Consider the following 18,335-nt stretch of genomic DNA (forward strand, 5'->3'; position numbering starts at 1 on the left):
CTGGGGGAATCAGGGAGCAGGTGGCAACAAGGTGACAGGGGTAGGCTTGGAGCAGGGTGAATGAAGAGCGTGCTGGCACAAGGAGCCAAGGGTTGTGTTGTGGCCGTTGCTGGATGGTGGAAGTTCTAGCTGGAGCGTGCACTGTGACATCACCGCCAGGAGTTGAGGCCCAGGCTGAAGTGGACAACGGAGACCGTAGAATGAATGATGGAATCCCTGGGTGCTTTTGCTTGGAAGGGACCCTAAAGACCATCTTGTTCCAAGCGGAGCAATCTTCGCCCAGAATAGGTTGCTCAGAGCCCCGCTCCCAGCTGGCCTTGGATGTTGCCAAGGATGGAGCATCCCCAGCCTCTGTGCACAGCCTGGGCCAGTGGCCCAGCAGCCGGAGTGGAAAAGAGCAACTTCATTAGATCCAACTTCAAGCTCACTCCTGGAATTGAAAGGCTTTTCCTCTCTGTGCCCATCTTTCCTAGAGCTGCAGGGAGGCCTCGCCAGCCCCCTTCTCTTTCCAGGCTGAGCATCCCCAGCCCCACACGGACAGCAGTCCGATGCGTGGCAGTCAAGGCTAAAGGGTAGCAAATGGCTACATCAGGAAGTGAGAGATGGAAGCTTTTGGAGATGGAAGCTTTACCTCTAAATGTAGAAAAGAAAGAGAAGTGGAGGGGGAAATGGTGGGACTCTGGCTCTGTTCTAACTGGCGAGGATTTTCTTCTCTTCTTTTCTGTCGTGCTAACCCAAGTTTTGTTGTTTGAAAGGAGGTTTAGCAAAATATCCATCGTCTTCTCCACTGCTGAAACACTGAACAACATCTGGGCAGGCTGAGGATGCAGAGCAAAACCTGCAAATATCTACTGCTGATCGTGATCCTGGGGAATGCAGCTAAAGCCAGCCAAAAGCAATTTCTGGAAAGTCAAGCCTGCTTTACGTTTTCTGGAGTTTGGTTGTGCCAACTTCACCAGTCATTTCTAAAAAAGGAAAAGAAACTCCAAGCAAAAGAGAGAAAAACACAAAGAAACCAACCCAAAGAAACCAATCAAACAAACAGATAAAACACCCCCAATCAAACCAAAGGCAATGAGAAGTTAGGACTAGTTGTAAGGATATCACAGCACGCGAATGGCTGCTTCTTACTTGGATCACCATCCAAAGCCACCTAGAACAACTTCTCCAAAACATATCCAACAGCAGAAATGGAAAAAGTGATCCATGGCAGCTCTGCATTGTGGTGAAGGATGAGCATGCAGTGGTCCAGATGCAGCACTGCCCACCCTCCAGGCTGCTGTTTGCTCTGCTGAAAGACTCTTGCAGGACTGTGGCCCCTCTCCATGCAATGGAAATCATTGCCACAGCTCTCAGTTGAGGCACTGGCATTTCCAGAGCCAGATTCAGGCACAATCCTACTGCCTGCTGAGCATCTGGGAAAGGCGCTGAGCATCTTCAGGCCTAGAAGCACAAAAGAGCTCAGGCTCTCCCCGAACTGGGTTTTCAGGGCAGCTTTCCATATCTCTGCAAGATTTCTTCATCCCTCAACACGTCTGACTTTATGATGTCCAACGATGCATTTGGGTTTCTTCCGTCCTCTTGTGTGCCGGTGAGTAACCTTCCACGTGGATGAAGGAGATTGTGTACAGGACAATTGATTGCGGCATTGCCATTTGGCTTCACTGTCACTCAGTTGAACACGGTCCTTATCTAAGAAGGACTTCCAAGAAATGGGTAGGAGTTTTGGCTGTGAGAGGAGCAGAAAGCACATTTTCTACAGCAAATTGCTAGCTGATGCACTTTCCTCCCTGCCAAAATAGTGATTGCCATTCATCTTCCTGGGAAGAATGTAAAGACCCATTCAGAGATGCCAGGTTCAGCTGGCCTGTGGCTTTGTGTGCCTCATTTCACATGTCCAATTTCAAGGGCCACTAGAAGAGGCTCATGTTTGCCTTGCTACCCACAAGTGCTGTAGGTATTTCCAGGAGAAGAGGGAAAACATCGCTGTCCTGTGGTGTGGTAGAAATGCCACCACAACTGTGATTGTGTGAGCAAAGCCAGCCAGTGCTTTTTGGGGCAGCAGCAGCAGCGGAGAGTGTGGCAGAGCGGTTTTGATACTCTTTTTAGAGTCCTGCAAACATTGTTCCCGAAAGAACCCACAGCTTTGCAAATGTGCCCGAGGAAAATGCAAAGAGAACTGGGGTGTGAAAATCAAAGACTGTTTATCTGTAGAAGAAAAGGAACAAGAATGAACTACACCACATATTTACACTGTAAGAATATTGGTAACAACAACAACAACAACAACAACAACAAACTATAGAACCTATTTACCTGAGAACAGCTCTAACAAAACTCTATGAAACGTATTTACAGACAACTTAAACAAACTCTAAAACCTCTATCCTGAACACAACAACTGTAAAACGCATGTACAGCAGGGTGGCATCTGTGTCTGTGATGTCCTTAAGTCCTGGAAGAAAAACAAGTAGCACGGTCAGTGCAGTCAGGCACGGAAGGGTGTTCCATGTGCTGCCGGGCTGGGACACTGGCCCAGTGGGACTCTGCTGCCAGAAGGGAGCCTGGCTGGGGGCTGTGGCCCAGGCACTGGAACAGGGCTTGTGTGGCCCACAGCAAGCCCAGGCCAGGCCAGGGATGGCCAGCAGAATCCAGTGCATGGGCTAGCGTGTCCCTGAGCAGGAAGTGCCCAGCCCGGCCCCAGGCTGGCAGCAGGGGCCCCACTCTGCCTGTGGGGAGCACCTGCCTGTTCTGCTGCTGGCATCGGTCTTCATCCCAAGACCATGTCTTCCTCCTTGTCTTTTAGATCAATATCCATCTCTTCAATAGAATCTTTCGTTTCCACCTCCATCTCTTCCTCTGTCTCGTACATATCCACATCCATCTCTTCCTCTCCACTATCCTCTCCGTCCACTTCCATGGCTTCTTCTCTATCAGTCTGTGTATCGACGTCCGTCTCCTCCTCTCCGTCTGTGCCAGCCTGCAGAGGTAGCAAAATTTCCCAGCCTGTCCCACAGAGCTCCAGCCCAGCCAGGCAGCTGCGAGGTGTCCGCCTCCGTGGAATAGCACCATACCTCTTTTGGAACAAATGCAGACATCCTGCAGGGATGGAGAGCAAAATCCAAGCGATGGGGAGCTTTGGGGACTGCTGGGGGAATCAGGGAGCAGGTGGCAACAAGGTGACAGGGGTAGGCTTGGAGCAGGGTGAATGAAGAGCGTGCTGGCACAAGGAGCCAAGGGTTGTGTTGTGGCCGTTGCTGGATGCTGGAAGTTCTAGCTGGAGCGTGCACTGTGACATCACCGCCAGGAGTTGAGGCCCAGGCTGAAGTGGACAACGGAGACCGTAGAATGAATGATGGAATCCCTGGGTGCTTGGGCTTGGAAGGGACCCTAAAGACCATCTTGTTCCAAGCGGAGCAATCTTCGCCCAGAATAGGTTGCTCAGAGCCCCGCTCCCAGCTGGCCTTGGATGTTGCCAAGGATGGAGCATCCCCAGCCTCTGTGCACAGCCTGGGCCAGTGGCCCAGCAGCCTGAGTGGAAAAGAGCAGCTTCATTAGATCCAACTTCAAGCTCACTCCTGGAATTGAAAGGCTTCTCCTCTCTGTGCCCATCTTTCCTAGAGCTGCAGGGAGGCCTCGCCAGCCCCCTTCTCTTTCCAGGCTGAGCATCCCCAGCCCCACACGGACAGCAGTCCGATGCGTGGCAGTCAAGGCTAAAGGGTAGCAAATGGCTACATCAGGAAGTGAGAGATGGAAGCTTTTGGAGATGGAAGCTTTACCTCTAAATGTAGAAAAGAAAGAGAAGTGGAGGGGGAAATGGTGGGACTCTGGCTCTGTTCTAACTGGCGAGGATTTTCTTCTCTTCTTTTCTGTCGTGCTAACCCAAGTTTTGTTGTTTGAAAGGAGGTTTAGCAAAATATCCATCGTCTTCTCCACTGCTGAAACACTGAACAACATCTGGGCAGGCTGAGGATGCAGAGCAAAACCTGCAAATATCTACTGCTGATCGTGATCCTGGGGAATGCAGCTAAAGCCAGCCAAAAGCAATTTCTGGAAAGTCAAGCCTGCTTTACGTTTTCTGGAGTTTGGTTGTGCCAACTTCACCAGTCATTTCTAAAAAAGGAAAAGAAACTCCAAGCAAAAGAGAGAAAAACACAAAGAAACCAACCCAAAGAAACCAATCAAACAAACAGATAAAACACCCCCAATCAAACCAAAGGCAATGAGAAGTTAGGACTAGTTGTAAGGATATCACAGCAGGCGAATGGCTGCTTCCTACTTGGATCACCATCCAAAGCCACCTAGAACAACTTCTCCAAAACATATCCAACAGCAGAAATGGAAAAAGTGATCCATGGCAGCTCTGCATTGTGGTGAAGGATGAGCATGCAGTGGTCCAGATGGAGCACTGCCCACCCTCCAGGCTGCTGTTTGCTCTGCTGAAAGACTCTTGCAGGACTGTGGCCCCTCTCCATGCAATGGAAATCATTGCCACAGCTCTCAGTTGAGGCACTGGCATTTCCAGAGCCAGATTCAGGCACAATCCTACTGCCTGCTGAGCATCTGGGAAAGGCGCTGAGCATCTTCAGGCCTAGAAGCACAAAAGAGCTCAGGCTCTCCCCGAACTGGGTTTTCAGGGCAGCTTTCCATATCTCTGCAAGATTTCTTCATCCCTCAACACGTCTGACTTTATGATGTCCAACAATGCATTTGGGTTTCTTCCGTCCTCTTGTGTGCCCGTGAGTAACCTTCCACGTGGATGAAGGAGATTGTGTACAGGACAATTGATTGCGGCATTGCCATTTGGCTTCACTGTCACTCAGTTGAACACGGTCCTTATCTAAGAAGGACTTCCAAGAAATGGGTAGGAGTTTTGGCTGTGAGAGGAGCAGAAAGCACATTTTCTACAGCAAATTGCTAGCTGATGCACTTTCCTCCCTGCCAAAATAGTGATTGCCATTCATCTTCCTGGGAAGAATGTAAAGACCCATTCAGAGATGCCAGGTTCAGCTGGCCTGTGGCTTTGTGTGCCTCATTTCACATGTCCAATTTCAAGGGCCACTAGAAGAGGCTCATGTTTGCCTTGCTACCCACAAGTGCTGTAGGTATTTCCAGGAGAAGAGGGAAAACATCGCTGTCCTGTGGTGTGGTAGAAATGCCACCACAACTGTGATTGTGTGAGCAAAGCCAGCCAGTGCTTTTTGGGGCAGCAGCAGCAGCGGAGAGTGTGGCAGAGCGGTTTTGATACTCTTTTTAGAGTCCTGCAAACATTGTTCCCGAAAGAACCCACAGCTTTGCAAATGTGCCCGAGGAAAATGCAAAGAGAACTGGGGTGTGAAAATCAAAGACTGTTTATCTGTAGAAGAAAAGGAACAAGAATGAACTACACCACATATTTACACTGTAAGAATATTGGTAACAACAACAACAACAACAACAACAACAACAAACTATAGAACCTATTTACCTGAGAACAGCTCTAACAAAACTCTATGAAACGTATTTACAGACAACTTAAACAAACTCTAAAACCTCTATCCTGAACACAACAACTGTAAAACGCATGTACAGCAGGGTGGCATCTGTGTCTGTGATGTCCCTAAGTCCTGGAAGAAAAACAAGTAGCACGGTCAGTGCAGTCAGGCACGGAAGGGTGTTCCATGTGCTGCCGGGCTGGGACACTGGCCCAGTGGGACTCTGCTGCCAGAAGGGAGCCTGGCTGGGGGCTGTGGCCCAGGCACTGGAACAGGGCTTGTGTGGCCCACAGCAAGCCCAGGCCAGGCCAGGGATGGCCAGCAGAATCCAGTGCATGGGCTAGCGTGTCCCTGAGCAGGAAGTGCCCAGCCCGGCCCCAGGCTGGCAGCAGGGGCCCCACTCTGCCTGTGGGGAGCACCTGCCTGTTCTGCTGCTGGCATCGGTCTTCATCCCAAGACCATGTCTTCCTCCTTGTCTTTTAGATCAATATCCATCTCTTCAATATAATCTTTCGTTTCCACCTCCATCTCTTCCTCTGTCTCGTACATATCCACATCCATCTCTTCCTCTCCACTATCCTCTCCGTCCACTTCCATGGCTTCTTCTCTATCAGTCTGTGTATCGACGTCCGTCTTTTCCTCTCCGTCTGTGCCAGCCTGCAGAGGTAGCAAAATTTCCCAGCCTGTCCCACAGAGCTCCAGCCCAGCCGGGCAGCTGCGAGGTGTCCGCCTCCGTGGAATAGTACCATACCTCTTTTGGAACAAATGCAGATATCCTGCAGGGATGGAGAGCAAAATCCAAGCGATGGGGAGCTTTGGGGACTGCTGGGGGAATCAGGGAGCAGGTGGCAACAAGGTGACAGGGGTAGGCTTGGAGCAGGGTGAATGAAGAGCGTGCTGGCACAAGGAGCCAAGGGTTGTGTTGTGGCCGTTGCTGGATGGTGGAAGTTCTAGCTGGAGCGTGCACTGTGACATCACCGCCAGGAGTTGAGGCCCAGGCTGAAGTGGACAACGGAGACCGTAGAATGAATGATGGAATCCCTGGGTGCTTGGGCTTGGAAGGGACCCTAAAGACCATCTTGTTCCAAGCGGAGCAATCTTCGCCCAGAATAGGTTGCTCAGAGCCCCGCTCCCAGCTGGCCTTGGATGTTGCCAAGGATGGAGCATCCCCAGCCTCTGTGCACAGCCTGGGCCAGTGGCCCAGCAGCCTGAGTGGAAAAGAGCAGCTTCATTAGATCCAACTTCAAGCTCACTCCTGCAATTGAAAGGCTTCTCCTCTCTGTGCCCATCTTTCCTAGAGCTGCAGGGAGGCCTCGCCAGCCCCCTTCTCTTTCCAGGCTGAGCATCCCCAGCCCCACACGGACAGCAGTCCGATGCGTGGCAGTCAAGGCTAAAGGGTAGCAAATGGCTACATCAGGAAGTGAGAGATGGAAGCTTTTGGAGATGGAAGCTTTACCTCTAAATGTAGAAAAGAAAGAGAAGTGGAGGGGGAAATGGTGGGACTCTGGCTCTGTTCTAACTGGCGAAGATTTTCTTCTCTTCTTTTCTGTCGTGCTAACCCAAGTTTTGTTGTTTGAAAGGAGGTTTAGCAAAATATCCATCGTCTTCTCCACTGCTGAAACACTGAACAACATCTGGGCAGGCTGAGGATGCAGAGCAAAACCTGCAAATATCTACTGCTGATCGTGATCCTGGGGAATGCAGCTAAAGCCAGCCAAAAGCAATTTCTGGAAAGTCAAGCCTGCTTTACGTTTTCTGGAGTTTAGTTGTGCCAACTTCACCAGTCATTTCTAAAAAAGGAAAAGAAACTCCAAGCAAAAGAGAGAAAAACACAAAGAAACCAACCCAAAGAAACCAATCAAACAAACAGATAAAACACCCCCAATCAAACCAAAGGCAATGAGAAGTTAGGACTAGTTGTAAGGATATCACAGCAGGCGAATGGCTGCTTCCTACTTGGATCACCATCCAAAGCCACCTAGAACAACTTCTCCAAAACATATCCAACAGCAGAAATGGAAAAAGTGATCCATGGCAGCTCTGCATTGTGGTGAAGGATGAGCATGCAGTGGTACAGATTGCCCACCCTCCAGGCTGCTGTTTGCTCTGCTGAAAGACTCTTGCAGGACTGTGGCCCCTCTCCATGCAATGGAAATCATTGCCACAGCTCTCAGTTGAGGCACTGGCATTTCCAGAGCCAGATTCAGGCACAATCCTACTGCCTGCTGAGCATCTGGGAAAGGTGCTGAGCATCTTCAGGCCTAGAAGCACAAAAGAGCTCAGGCTCTCCCCGAACTGGGTTTTCAGGGCAGCTTTCCATATCTCTGCAAGATTTCTTCATCCCTCAACACGTCTGACTTTATTATGTCCAACGATGCATTTGGGTTTCTTCCGTCCTCTTGTGTGCCCGTGGGTAACCTTCCACGTGGATGAAGGAGATTGTGTACAGGACAATTGATTGCGGCATTGCCATTTGGCTTCACTGTCACTCAGTTGAACACGGTCCTTATCTAAGAAGGACTTCCAAGAAATGGGTAGGAGTTTTGGCTGTGAGAGGAGCAGAAAGCACATTTTCTACAGCAAATTGCTAGCTGATGCACTTTCCTCCCTGCCAAAATAGTGATTGCCATTCATCTTCCTGGGAAGAATGTAAAGACCCACTCAGAGATGCCAGGTTCAGCTGGCCTGTGGCTTTGTGTGCCTCATTTCACATGTCCAATTTCAAGGGCCACTAAAAGAGGCTCATGTTTGCCTTGCTACCCACAAGTGCTGTAGGTATTTCCAGGAGAAGAGGGAAAACATCGCTGTCCTGTGGTGTGGTAGAAATGCCACCACAACTGTGATTGTGTGAGCAAAGCCAGCCAGTGCTTTTTGGGGCAGCAACAGCAGGTGAGAGTGTGGCAGAGCGGTTTTGATACTCTTTTTAGAGTCCTGCAAACATTGTTCCCGAAACAACCCACAGCTTTGCAAATGTGCCCGAAGAAAATGCAAAGAGAACTGGGGTGTGAAAATCAAAGACTGTTTATCTGTAGAAGAAAAGGAACAAGAATGAACTACACCACATATTTACACTGTAAGAATATTGGTAACAACAACAACAACAACAAACTATAGAACCTATTTACCTGAGAACAGATCTAACAAAACTCTATGAAACGTATTTACAGAAACTTAAACAAACTCTAACACTTCTATCCTGAACACAACAACTGTAAAACGCATGTACAGCAGGGTGGCATCTGTGTCTGTGATGTCCCTAAGTCCTGGAAGGAAAAACAAGTAGCACGGTCAGTGCAGTTAGGCACGGAAAGGTTGTTCCATGTGCTGCCGGGTTGGGACACTGGTCCAGTGGGACTCTGCTGCCAGAAGGGAGCCTGGCTGGGGGCTGTGGCCCAGGCACTGGAACAGGGCTTGTGTGGCCCACAGCAAGCCCAGGCCAGGCCAGGGATGGCCAGCAGAATCCAGTGCATGGGCTAGCGTGTCCCTGAGCAGGAAGTGCCCAGCCCGGCCCCAGGCTGGCAGCAGGGGACCCACTCTGCCTGTGGGGAGCACCTGCCTGTTCTGCTGCTGGCATCGGTCTTCATCCCAAGACCATGTCTTCCTCCTTGTCTTTTAGATCAATATCCATCTCTTCAATATAATCTTTCGTTTCCACCTCCATCTCTTCCTCTGTCTCGTACATACCCACATCCATCTCTTCCTCTCCACTATCCTCTCCGTCCACTTCCATGGCTTCTTCTCTATCAGTCTGTGTATCGACGTCCGTCTCCTCCTCTCCGTCTGTGCCAGCCTGCAGAGGTAGCAAAATTTCCCAGCCTGTCCCACAGAGCTCCAGCCCAGCCAGGCAGCTGCGCGGTGTCCGCCTCCGTGGAATAGTACCATACCTCTTTTGGAACAAATGCAGACATCCTGCAGGGATGGAGAGCAAAATCCAAGCGATGGGGAGCTTTGGGGACTGCTGGGGGAATCAGGGAGCAGGTGGCAACAAGGTGACAGGGGTAGGCTTGGAGCAGGGTGAATGAAGAGCGTGCTGGCACAAGGAGCCAAGGGTTGTGTTGTGGCCGTTGCTGGATGCTGGAAGTTCTAGCTGGAGAGTGCACTGTGACATCACCGCCAGGAGTTCAGGCCCAGGCTGAAGTGGACAACGGAGACCGTAGAATGAATGATGGAATCCCTGGGTGCTTGGGCTTGGAAGGGACCCTAAAGACCATCTTGTTCCAAGCGGAGCAATCTTCGCCCAGAATAGGTTGCTCAGAGCCCCGCTCCCAGCTGGCCTTGGATGTTGCCAAGGATGGAGCATCCCCAGCCTCTGTGCACAGCCTGGGCCAGTGGCCCAGCAGCCTGAGTGGAAAAGAGCAGCTTCATTAGATCCAACTTCAAGCTCACTCCTGCAGTTGAAAGGCTTCTCCTCTCTGTGCCCATCTTTCCTAGAGCTGCAGGGAGGCCTCGCCAGCCCCCTTCTCTTTCCAGGCTGAGCATCCCCAGCCCCACACGGACAGCAGTCCGATGCGTGGCAGTCAAGGCTAAAGGGTAGCAAATGGCTACATCAGGAAGTGAGAGATGGAAGCTTTTGGAGATGGAAGCTTTACCTCTAAATGTAGAAAAGAAAGAGAAGTGGAGGGGGAAATGGTGGGACTCTGGCTCTGTTCTAACTGGCGAAGATTTTCTTCTCTTCTTTTCTGTCGTGCTAACCCAAGTTTTGTTGTTTGAAAGGAGGTTTAGCAAAATATCCATCGTCTTCTCCACTGCTGAAACACTGAACAACATCTGGGCAGGCTGAGGATGCAGAGCAAAACCTGCAAATATCTACTGCTGATCGTGATCCTGGGGAATGCAGCTAAAGCCAGCCAAAAGCAATTTCTGGAAAGTCAAGCCTGCTTTACGTTTTCTGGAGTTTAGTTGTGCCAACTTCACCAGTCATTTCTAAAAAAGGAAAAGAAACTCCAAGCAAAAGAGAGAAAAACACAAAGAAACCAACCCAAAGAAACCAATCAAACAAACAGATAAAACACCCCCAATCAAACCAAAGGCAATGAGAAGTTAGGACTAGTTGTAAGGATATCACAGCAGGCGAATGGCTGCTTCCTACTTGGATCACCATCCAAAGCCACCTAGAACAACTTCTCCAAAACATATCCAACAGCAGAAATGGAAAAAGTGATCCATGGCAGCTCTGCATTGTGGTGAAGGATGAGCATGCAGTGGTCCAGATGCAGCACTGCCCACCCTCCAGGCTGCTGTTTGCTCTGCTGAAAGACTCTTGCAGGACTGTGGCCCCTCTCCATGCAATGGAAATCATTGCCACAGCTCTCAGTTGAGGCACTGGCATTTCCAGAGCCAGATTCAGGCACAATCCTACTGCCTGCTGAGCATCTGGGAAAGGCGCTGAGCATCTTCAGGCCTAGAAGCACAAAAGAGCTCAGGCTCTCCCCGAACTGGGTTTTCAGGGCAGCTTTCCATATCTCTGCAAGATTTCTTCATCCCTCAACACGTCTGACTTTATTATGTCCAACGATGCATTTGGGTTTCTTCCGTCCTCTTGTGTGCCCGTGGGTAACCTTCCACGTGGATGAAGGAGATTGTGTACAGGACAATTGATTGCGGCATTGCCATTTGGCTTCACTGTCACTCAGTTGAACACGGTCCTTATCTAAGAAGGACTTCCAAGAAATGGGTAGGAGTTTTGGCTGTGAGAGGAGCAGAAAGCACATTTTCTACAGCAAATTGCTAGCTGATGCACTTTCCTCCCTGCCAAAATAGTGATTGCCATTCATCTTCCTGGGAAGAATGTAAAGACCCACTCAGAGATGCCAGGTTCAGCTGGCCTGTGGCTTTGTGTGCCTCATTTCACATGTCCAATTTCAAGGGCCACTAAAAGAGGCTCATGTTTGCCTTGCTACCCACAAGTGCTGTAGGTATTTCCAGGAGAAGAGGGAAAACATCGCTGTCCTGTGGTGTGGTAGAAATGCCACCACAACTGTGATTGTGTGAGCAAAGCCAGCCAGTGCTTTTTGGGGCAGCAACAGCAGGTGAGAGTGTGGCAGAGCGGTTTTGATACTCTTTTTAGAGTCCTGCAAACATTGTTCCCGAAACAACCCACAGCTTTGCAAATGTGCCCGAAGAAAATGCAAAGAGAACTGGGGTGTGAAAATCAAAGACTGTTTATCTGTAGAAGAAAAGGAACAAGAATGAACTACACCACATATTTACACTGTAAGAATATTGGTAACAACAACAACAACAACAAACTATAGAACCTATTTACCTGAGAACAGATCTAACAAAACTCTATGAAACGTATTTACAGAAACTTAAACAAACTCTAACACTTCTATCCTGAACACAACAACTGTAAAACGCATGTACAGCAGGGTGGCATCTGTGTCTGTGATGTCCCTAAGTCCTGGAAGGAAAAACAAGTAGCACGGTCAGTGCAGTTAGGCACGGAAAGGTTGTTCCATGTGCTGCCGGGTTGGGACACTGGTCCAGTGGGACTCTGCTGCCAGAAGGGAGCCTGGCTGGGGGCTGTGGCCCAGGCACTGGAACAGGGCTTGTGTGGCCCACAGCAAGCCCAGGCCAGGCCAGGGATGGCCAGCAGAATCCAGTGCATGGGCTAGCGTGTCCCTGAGCAGGAAGTGCCCAGCCCGGCCCCAGGCTGGCAGCAGGGGACCCACTCTGCCTGTGGGGAGCACCTGCCTGTTCTGCTGCTGGCATCGGTCTTCATCCCAAGACCATGTCTTCCTCCTTGTCTTTTAGATCAATATCCATCTCTTCAATATAATCTTTCGTTTCCACCTCCATCTCTTCCTCTGTCTCGTACATACCCACATCCATCTCTTCCTCTCCACTATCCTCTCCGTCCACTTCCATGGCTTCTTCTCTATCAGTCTGTGTATCGACGTCCGTCTCCTCCTCTCCGTCTGTGCCAGCCTGCAGAGGTAGCAAAATTTCCCAGCCTGTCCCACAGAGCTCCAGCCCAGCCAGGCAGCTGCGCGGTGTCCGCCTCCGTGGAATAGTACCATACCTCTTTTGGAACAAATGCAGACATCCTGCAGGGATGGAGAGCAAAATCCAAGCGATGGGGAGCTTTGGGGACTGCTGGGGGAATCAGGGAGCAGGTGGCAACAAGGTGACAGGGGTAGGCTTGGAGCAGGGTGAATGAAGAGCGTGCTGGCACAAGGAGCCAAGGGTTGTGTTGTGGCCGTTGCTGGATGCTGGAAGTTCTAGCTGGAGAGTGCACTGTGACATCACCGCCAGGAGTTCAGGCCCAGGCTGAAGTGGACAACGGAGACCGTAGAATGAATGATGGAATCCCTGGGTGCTTGGGCTTGGAAGGGACCCTAAAGACCATCTTGTTCCAAGCGGAGCAATCTTCGCCCAGAATAGGTTGCTCAGAGCCCCGCTCCCAGCTGGCCTTGGATGTTGCCAAGGATGGAGCATCCCCAGCCTCTGTGCACAGCCTGGGCCAGTGGCCCAGCAGCCTGAGTGGAAAAGAGCAGCTTCATTAGATCCAACTTCAAGCTCACTCCTGCAGTTGAAAGGCTTCTCCTCTCTGTGCCCATCTTTCCTAGAGCTGCAGGGAGGCCTCGCCAGCCCCCTTCTCTTTCCAGGCTGAGCATCCCCAGCCCCACACGGACAGCAGTCCGATGCGTGGCAGTCAAGGCTAAAGGGTAGCAAATGGCTACATCAGGAAGTGAGAGATGGAAGCTTTTGGAGATGGAAGCTTTACCTCTAAATGTAGAAAAGAAAGAGAAGTGGAGGGGGAAATGGTGGGACTCTGGCTCTGTTCTAACTGGCGAAGATTTTCTTCTCTTCTTTTCTGTCGTGCTAACCCAAGTTTTGTTGTTTGAAAGGAGGTTTAGCAAAATATCCATCGTCTTCTCCACTGCTGAAACACTGAACAACATCTGGGCAGGCTGAGGATGCAGAGCAAAACCTGCAAATATCTACTGCTGATCGTGATCCTGGGGAATGCAGCTAAAGCCAGCCAAAAGCAATTTCTGGAAAGTCAAGCCTGCTTTACGTTTTCTGGAGTTTAGTTGTGCCAACTTCACCAGTCATTTCTAAAAAAGGAAAAGAAACTCCAAGCAAAAGAGAGAAAAACACAAAGAAACCAACCCAAAGAAACCAATCAAACAAACAGATAAAACACCCCCAATCAAACCAAAGGCAATGAGAAGTTAGGACTAGTTGTAAGGATATCACAGCAGGCGAATGGCTGCTTCCTACTTGGATCACCATCCAAAGCCACCTAGAACAACTTCTCCAAAACATATCCAACAGCAGAAATGGAAAAAGTGATCCATGGCAGCTCTGCATTGTGGTGAAGGATGAGCATGCAGTGGTCCAGATGCAGCACTGCCCACCCTCCAGGCTGCTGTTTGCTCTGCTGAAAGACTCTTGCAGGACTGTGGCCCCTCTCCATGCAATGGAAATCATTGCCACAGCTCTCAGTTGAGGCACTGGCATTTCCAGAGCCAGATTCAGGCACAATCCTACTGCCTGCTGAGCATCTGGGAAAGGCGCTGAGCATCTTCAGGCCTAGAAGCACAAAAGAGCTCAGGCTCTCCCCGAACTGGGTTTTCAGGGCAGCTTTCCATATCTCTGCAAGATTTCTTCATCCCTCAACACGTCTGACTTTATGATGTCCAACGATGCATTTGGGTTTCTTCCGTCCTCTTGTGTGCCCGTGAGTAACCTTCCACGTGGATGAAGGAGATTGTGTACAGGACAATTGATTGCGGCATTGCCATTTGGCTTCACTGTCACTCAGTTGAACACGGTCCTTATCTAAGAAGGACTTCCAAGAAATGGGTAGGAGTTTTGGCTGTGAGAGGAGCAGAAAGCACATTTTCTACAGCAAATTGCTAGCTGATGCACTTTCCTCCCTGCCAAAATAGTGATTGCCATTCATCTTCCTGGGAAGAATGTAAAGACCCATTCAGAGATGCCAGGTTCAGCTGGCCTGTGGCTTTGTGTGCCTCATTTCACATGTCCAATTTCAAGGGCCACTAAAAGAGGCTCATGTTTGCCTTGCTACCCACAAGTGCTGTAGGTATTTCCAGGAGAAGAGGGAAAACATCGCTGTCCTGTGGTGTGGTAGAAATGCCACCACAACTGTGATTGTGTGAGCAAAGCCAGCCAGTGCTTTTTGGGGCAGCAGCAGCAGCGGAGAGTGTGGCAGAGCGGTTTTGATACTCTTTTTAGAGTCCTGCAAACATTGTTCCCGAAACAACCCACAGCTTTGCAAATGTGCCCGAAGAAAATGCAAAGAGAACTGGGGTGTGAAAATCAAAGACTGTTTATCTGTAGAAGAAAAGGAACAAGAATGAACTACACCACATATTTACACTGTAAGAATATTGGTAACAACAACAACAACAACAAACTATAGAACCTATTTACCTGAGAACAGATCTAACAAAACTCTATGAAACGTATTTAAAGAAACTTAAACAAACTCTAACACTTCTATCCTGAACACAACAACTGTAAAACGCATGTACAGCAGGGTGGCATCTGTGTCTGTGATGTCCCTAAGTCCTGGAAGGAAAAACAAGTAGCACGGTCAGTGCAGTTAGGCACGGAAAGGTTGTTCCATGTGCTGCCGGGTTGGGACACTGGTCCAGTGGGACTCTGCTGCCAGAAGGGAGCCTGGCTGGGGGCTGTGGCCCAGGCACTGGAACAGGGCTTGTGTGGCCCACAGCAAGCCCAGGCCAGGCCAGGGATGGCCAGCAGAATCCAGTGCATGGGCTAGCGTGTCCCTGAGCAGGAAGTGCCCAGCCCGGCCCCAGGCTGGCAGCAGGGGACCCACTCTGCCTGTGGGGAGCACCTGCCTGTTCTGCTGCTGGCATCGGTCTTCATCCCAAGACCATGTCTTCCTCCTTGTCTTTTAGATCAATATCCATCTCTTCAATATAATCTTTCGTTTCCACCTCCATCTCTTCCTCTGTCTCGTACATACCCACATCCATCTCTTCCTCTCCACTATCCTCTCCGTCCACTTCCATGGCTTCTTCTCTATCAGTCTGTGTATCGACGTCCGTCTCCTCCTCTCCGTCTGTGCCAGCCTGCAGAGGTAGCAAAATTTCCCAGCCTGTCCCACAGAGCTCCAGCCCAGCCAGGCAGCTGCGCGGTGTCCGCCTCCGTGGAATAGTACCATACCTCTTTTGGAACAAATGCAGACATCCTGCAGGGATGGAGAGCAAAATCCAAGCGATGGGGAGCTTTGGGGACTGCTGGGGGAATCAGGGAGCAGGTGGCAACAAGGTGACAGGGGTAGGCTTGGAGCAGGGTGAATGAAGAGCGTGCTGGCACAAGGAGCCAAGGGTTGTGTTGTGGCCGTTGCTGGATGCTGGAAGTTCTAGCTGGAGAGTGCACTGTGACATCACCGCCAGGAGTTCAGGCCCAGGCTGAAGTGGACAACGGAGACCGTAGAATGAATGATGGAATCCCTGGGTGCTTGGGCTTGGAAGGGACCCTAAAGACCATCTTGTTCCAAGCGGAGCAATCTTCGCCCAGAATAGGTTGCTCAGAGCCCCGCTCCCAGCTGGCCTTGGATGTTGCCAAGGATGGAGCATCCCCAGCCTCTGTGCACAGCCTGGGCCAGTGGCCCAGCAGCCTGAGTGGAAAAGAGCAGCTTCATTAGATCCAACTTCAAGCTCACTCCTGCAGTTGAAAGGCTTCTCCTCTCTGTGCCCATCTTTCCTAGAGCTGCAGGGAGGCCTCGCCAGCCCCCTTCTCTTTCCAGGCTGAGCATCCCCAGCCCCACACGGACAGCAGTCCGATGCGTGGCAGTCAAGGCTAAAGGGTAGCAAATGGCTACATCAGGAAGTGAGAGATGGAAGCTTTTGGAGATGGAAGCTTTACCTCTAAATGTAGAAAAGAAAGAGAAGTGGAGGGGGAAATGGTGGGACTCTGGCTCTGTTCTAACTGGCGAAGATTTTCTTCTCTTCTTTTCTGTCGTGCTAACCCAAGTTTTGTTGTTTGAAAGGAGGTTTAGCAAAATATCCATCGTCTTCTCCACTGCTGAAACACTGAACAACATCTGGGCAGGCTGAGGATGCAGAGCAAAACCTGCAAATATCTACTGCTGATCGTGATCCTGGGGAATGCAGCTAAAGCCAGCCAAAAGCAATTTCTGGAAAGTCAAGCCTGCTTTACGTTTTCTGGAGTTTAGTTGTGCCAACTTCACCAGTCATTTCTAAAAAAGGAAAAGAAACTCCAAGCAAAAGAGAGAAAAACACAAAGAAACCAACCCAAAGAAACCAATCAAACAAACAGATAAAACACCCCCAATCAAACCAAAGGCAATGAGAAGTTAGGACTAGTTGTAAGGATATCACAGCAGGCGAATGGCTGCTTCCTACTTGGATCACCATCCAAAGCCACCTAGAACAACTTCTCCAAAACATATCCAACAGCAGAAATGGAAAAAGTGATCCATGGCAGCTCTGCATTGTGGTGAAGGATGAGCATGCAGTGGTCCAGATGCAGCACTGCCCACCCTCCAGGCTGCTGTTTGCTCTGCTGAAAGACTCTTGCAGGACTGTGGCCCCTCTCCATGCAATGGAAATCATTGCCACAGCTCTCAGTTGAGGCACTGGCATTTCCAGAGCCAGATTCAGGCACAATCCTACTGCCTGCTGAGCATCTGGGAAAGGCGCTGAGCATCTTCAGGCCTAGAAGCACAAAAGAGCTCAGGCTCTCCCCGAACTGGGTTTTCAGGGCAGCTTTCCATATCTCTGCAAGATTTCTTCATCCCTCAACACGTCTGACTTTATGATGTCCAACGATGCATTTGGGTTTCTTCCGTCCTCTTGTGTGCCCGTGAGTAACCTTCCACGTGGATGAAGGAGATTGTGTACAGGACAATTGATTGCGGCATTGCCATTTGGCTTCACTGTCACTCAGTTGAACACGGTCCTTATCTAAGAAGGACTTCCAAGAAATGGGTAGGAGTTTTGGCTGTGAGAGGAGCAGAAAGCACATTTTCTACAGCAAATTGCTAGCTGATGCACTTTCCTCCCTGCCAAAATAGTGATTGCCATTCATCTTCCTGGGAAGAATGTAAAGACCCATTCAGAGATGCCAGGTTCAGCTGGCCTGTGGCTTTGTGTGCCTCATTTCACATGTCCAATTTCAAGGGCCACTAAAAGAGGCTCATGTTTGCCTTGCTACCCACAAGTGCTGTAGGTATTTCCAGGAGAAGAGGGAAAACATCGCTGTCCTGTGGTGTGGTAGAAATGCCACCACAACTGTGATTGTGTGAGCAAAGCCAGCCAGTGCTTTTTGGGGCAGCAGCAGCAGCGGAGAGTGTGGCAGAGCGGTTTTGATACTCTTTTTAGAGTCCTGCAAACATTGTTCCCGAAACAACCCACAGCTTTGCAAATGTGCCCGAGGAAAATGCAAAGAGAACTGGGGTGTGAAAATCAAAGACTGTTTATCTGTAGAAGAAAAGGAACAAGAATGAACTACACCACATATTTACACTGTAAGAATATTGGTAACAACAACAACAACAACAACAACAACAACAACAACAAACTATAGAACCTATTTACCTGAGAACAGCTCTAACAAAACTCTATGAAACGTATTTACAGACAACTTAAACAAACTCTAAAACCTCTATCCTGAACACAGCAACTGTAAAACGCATGTACAGCAGGGTGGCATCTGTGTCTGTGATGTCCCTAAGTCCTGCAAGAAAAACAAGTAGCACGGTCAGTGCAGTCAGGCACGGAAGGGTGTTCCATGTGCTGCCGGGCTGGGACACTGGCCCAGTGGGACTCTGCTGCCAGAAGGGAGCCTGGCTGGGGGCTGTGGCCCAGGCACTGGAACAGGGCTTGTGTGGCCCAC

This window comes from Cyanistes caeruleus, unplaced genomic scaffold (assembly GCF_971803275.1).
Source record: "Cyanistes caeruleus unplaced genomic scaffold, bCyaCae1.hap1.1 HAP1_SCAFFOLD_138, whole genome shotgun sequence".
NCBI lineage: Eukaryota > Metazoa > Chordata > Aves > Passeriformes > Paridae > Cyanistes > Cyanistes caeruleus.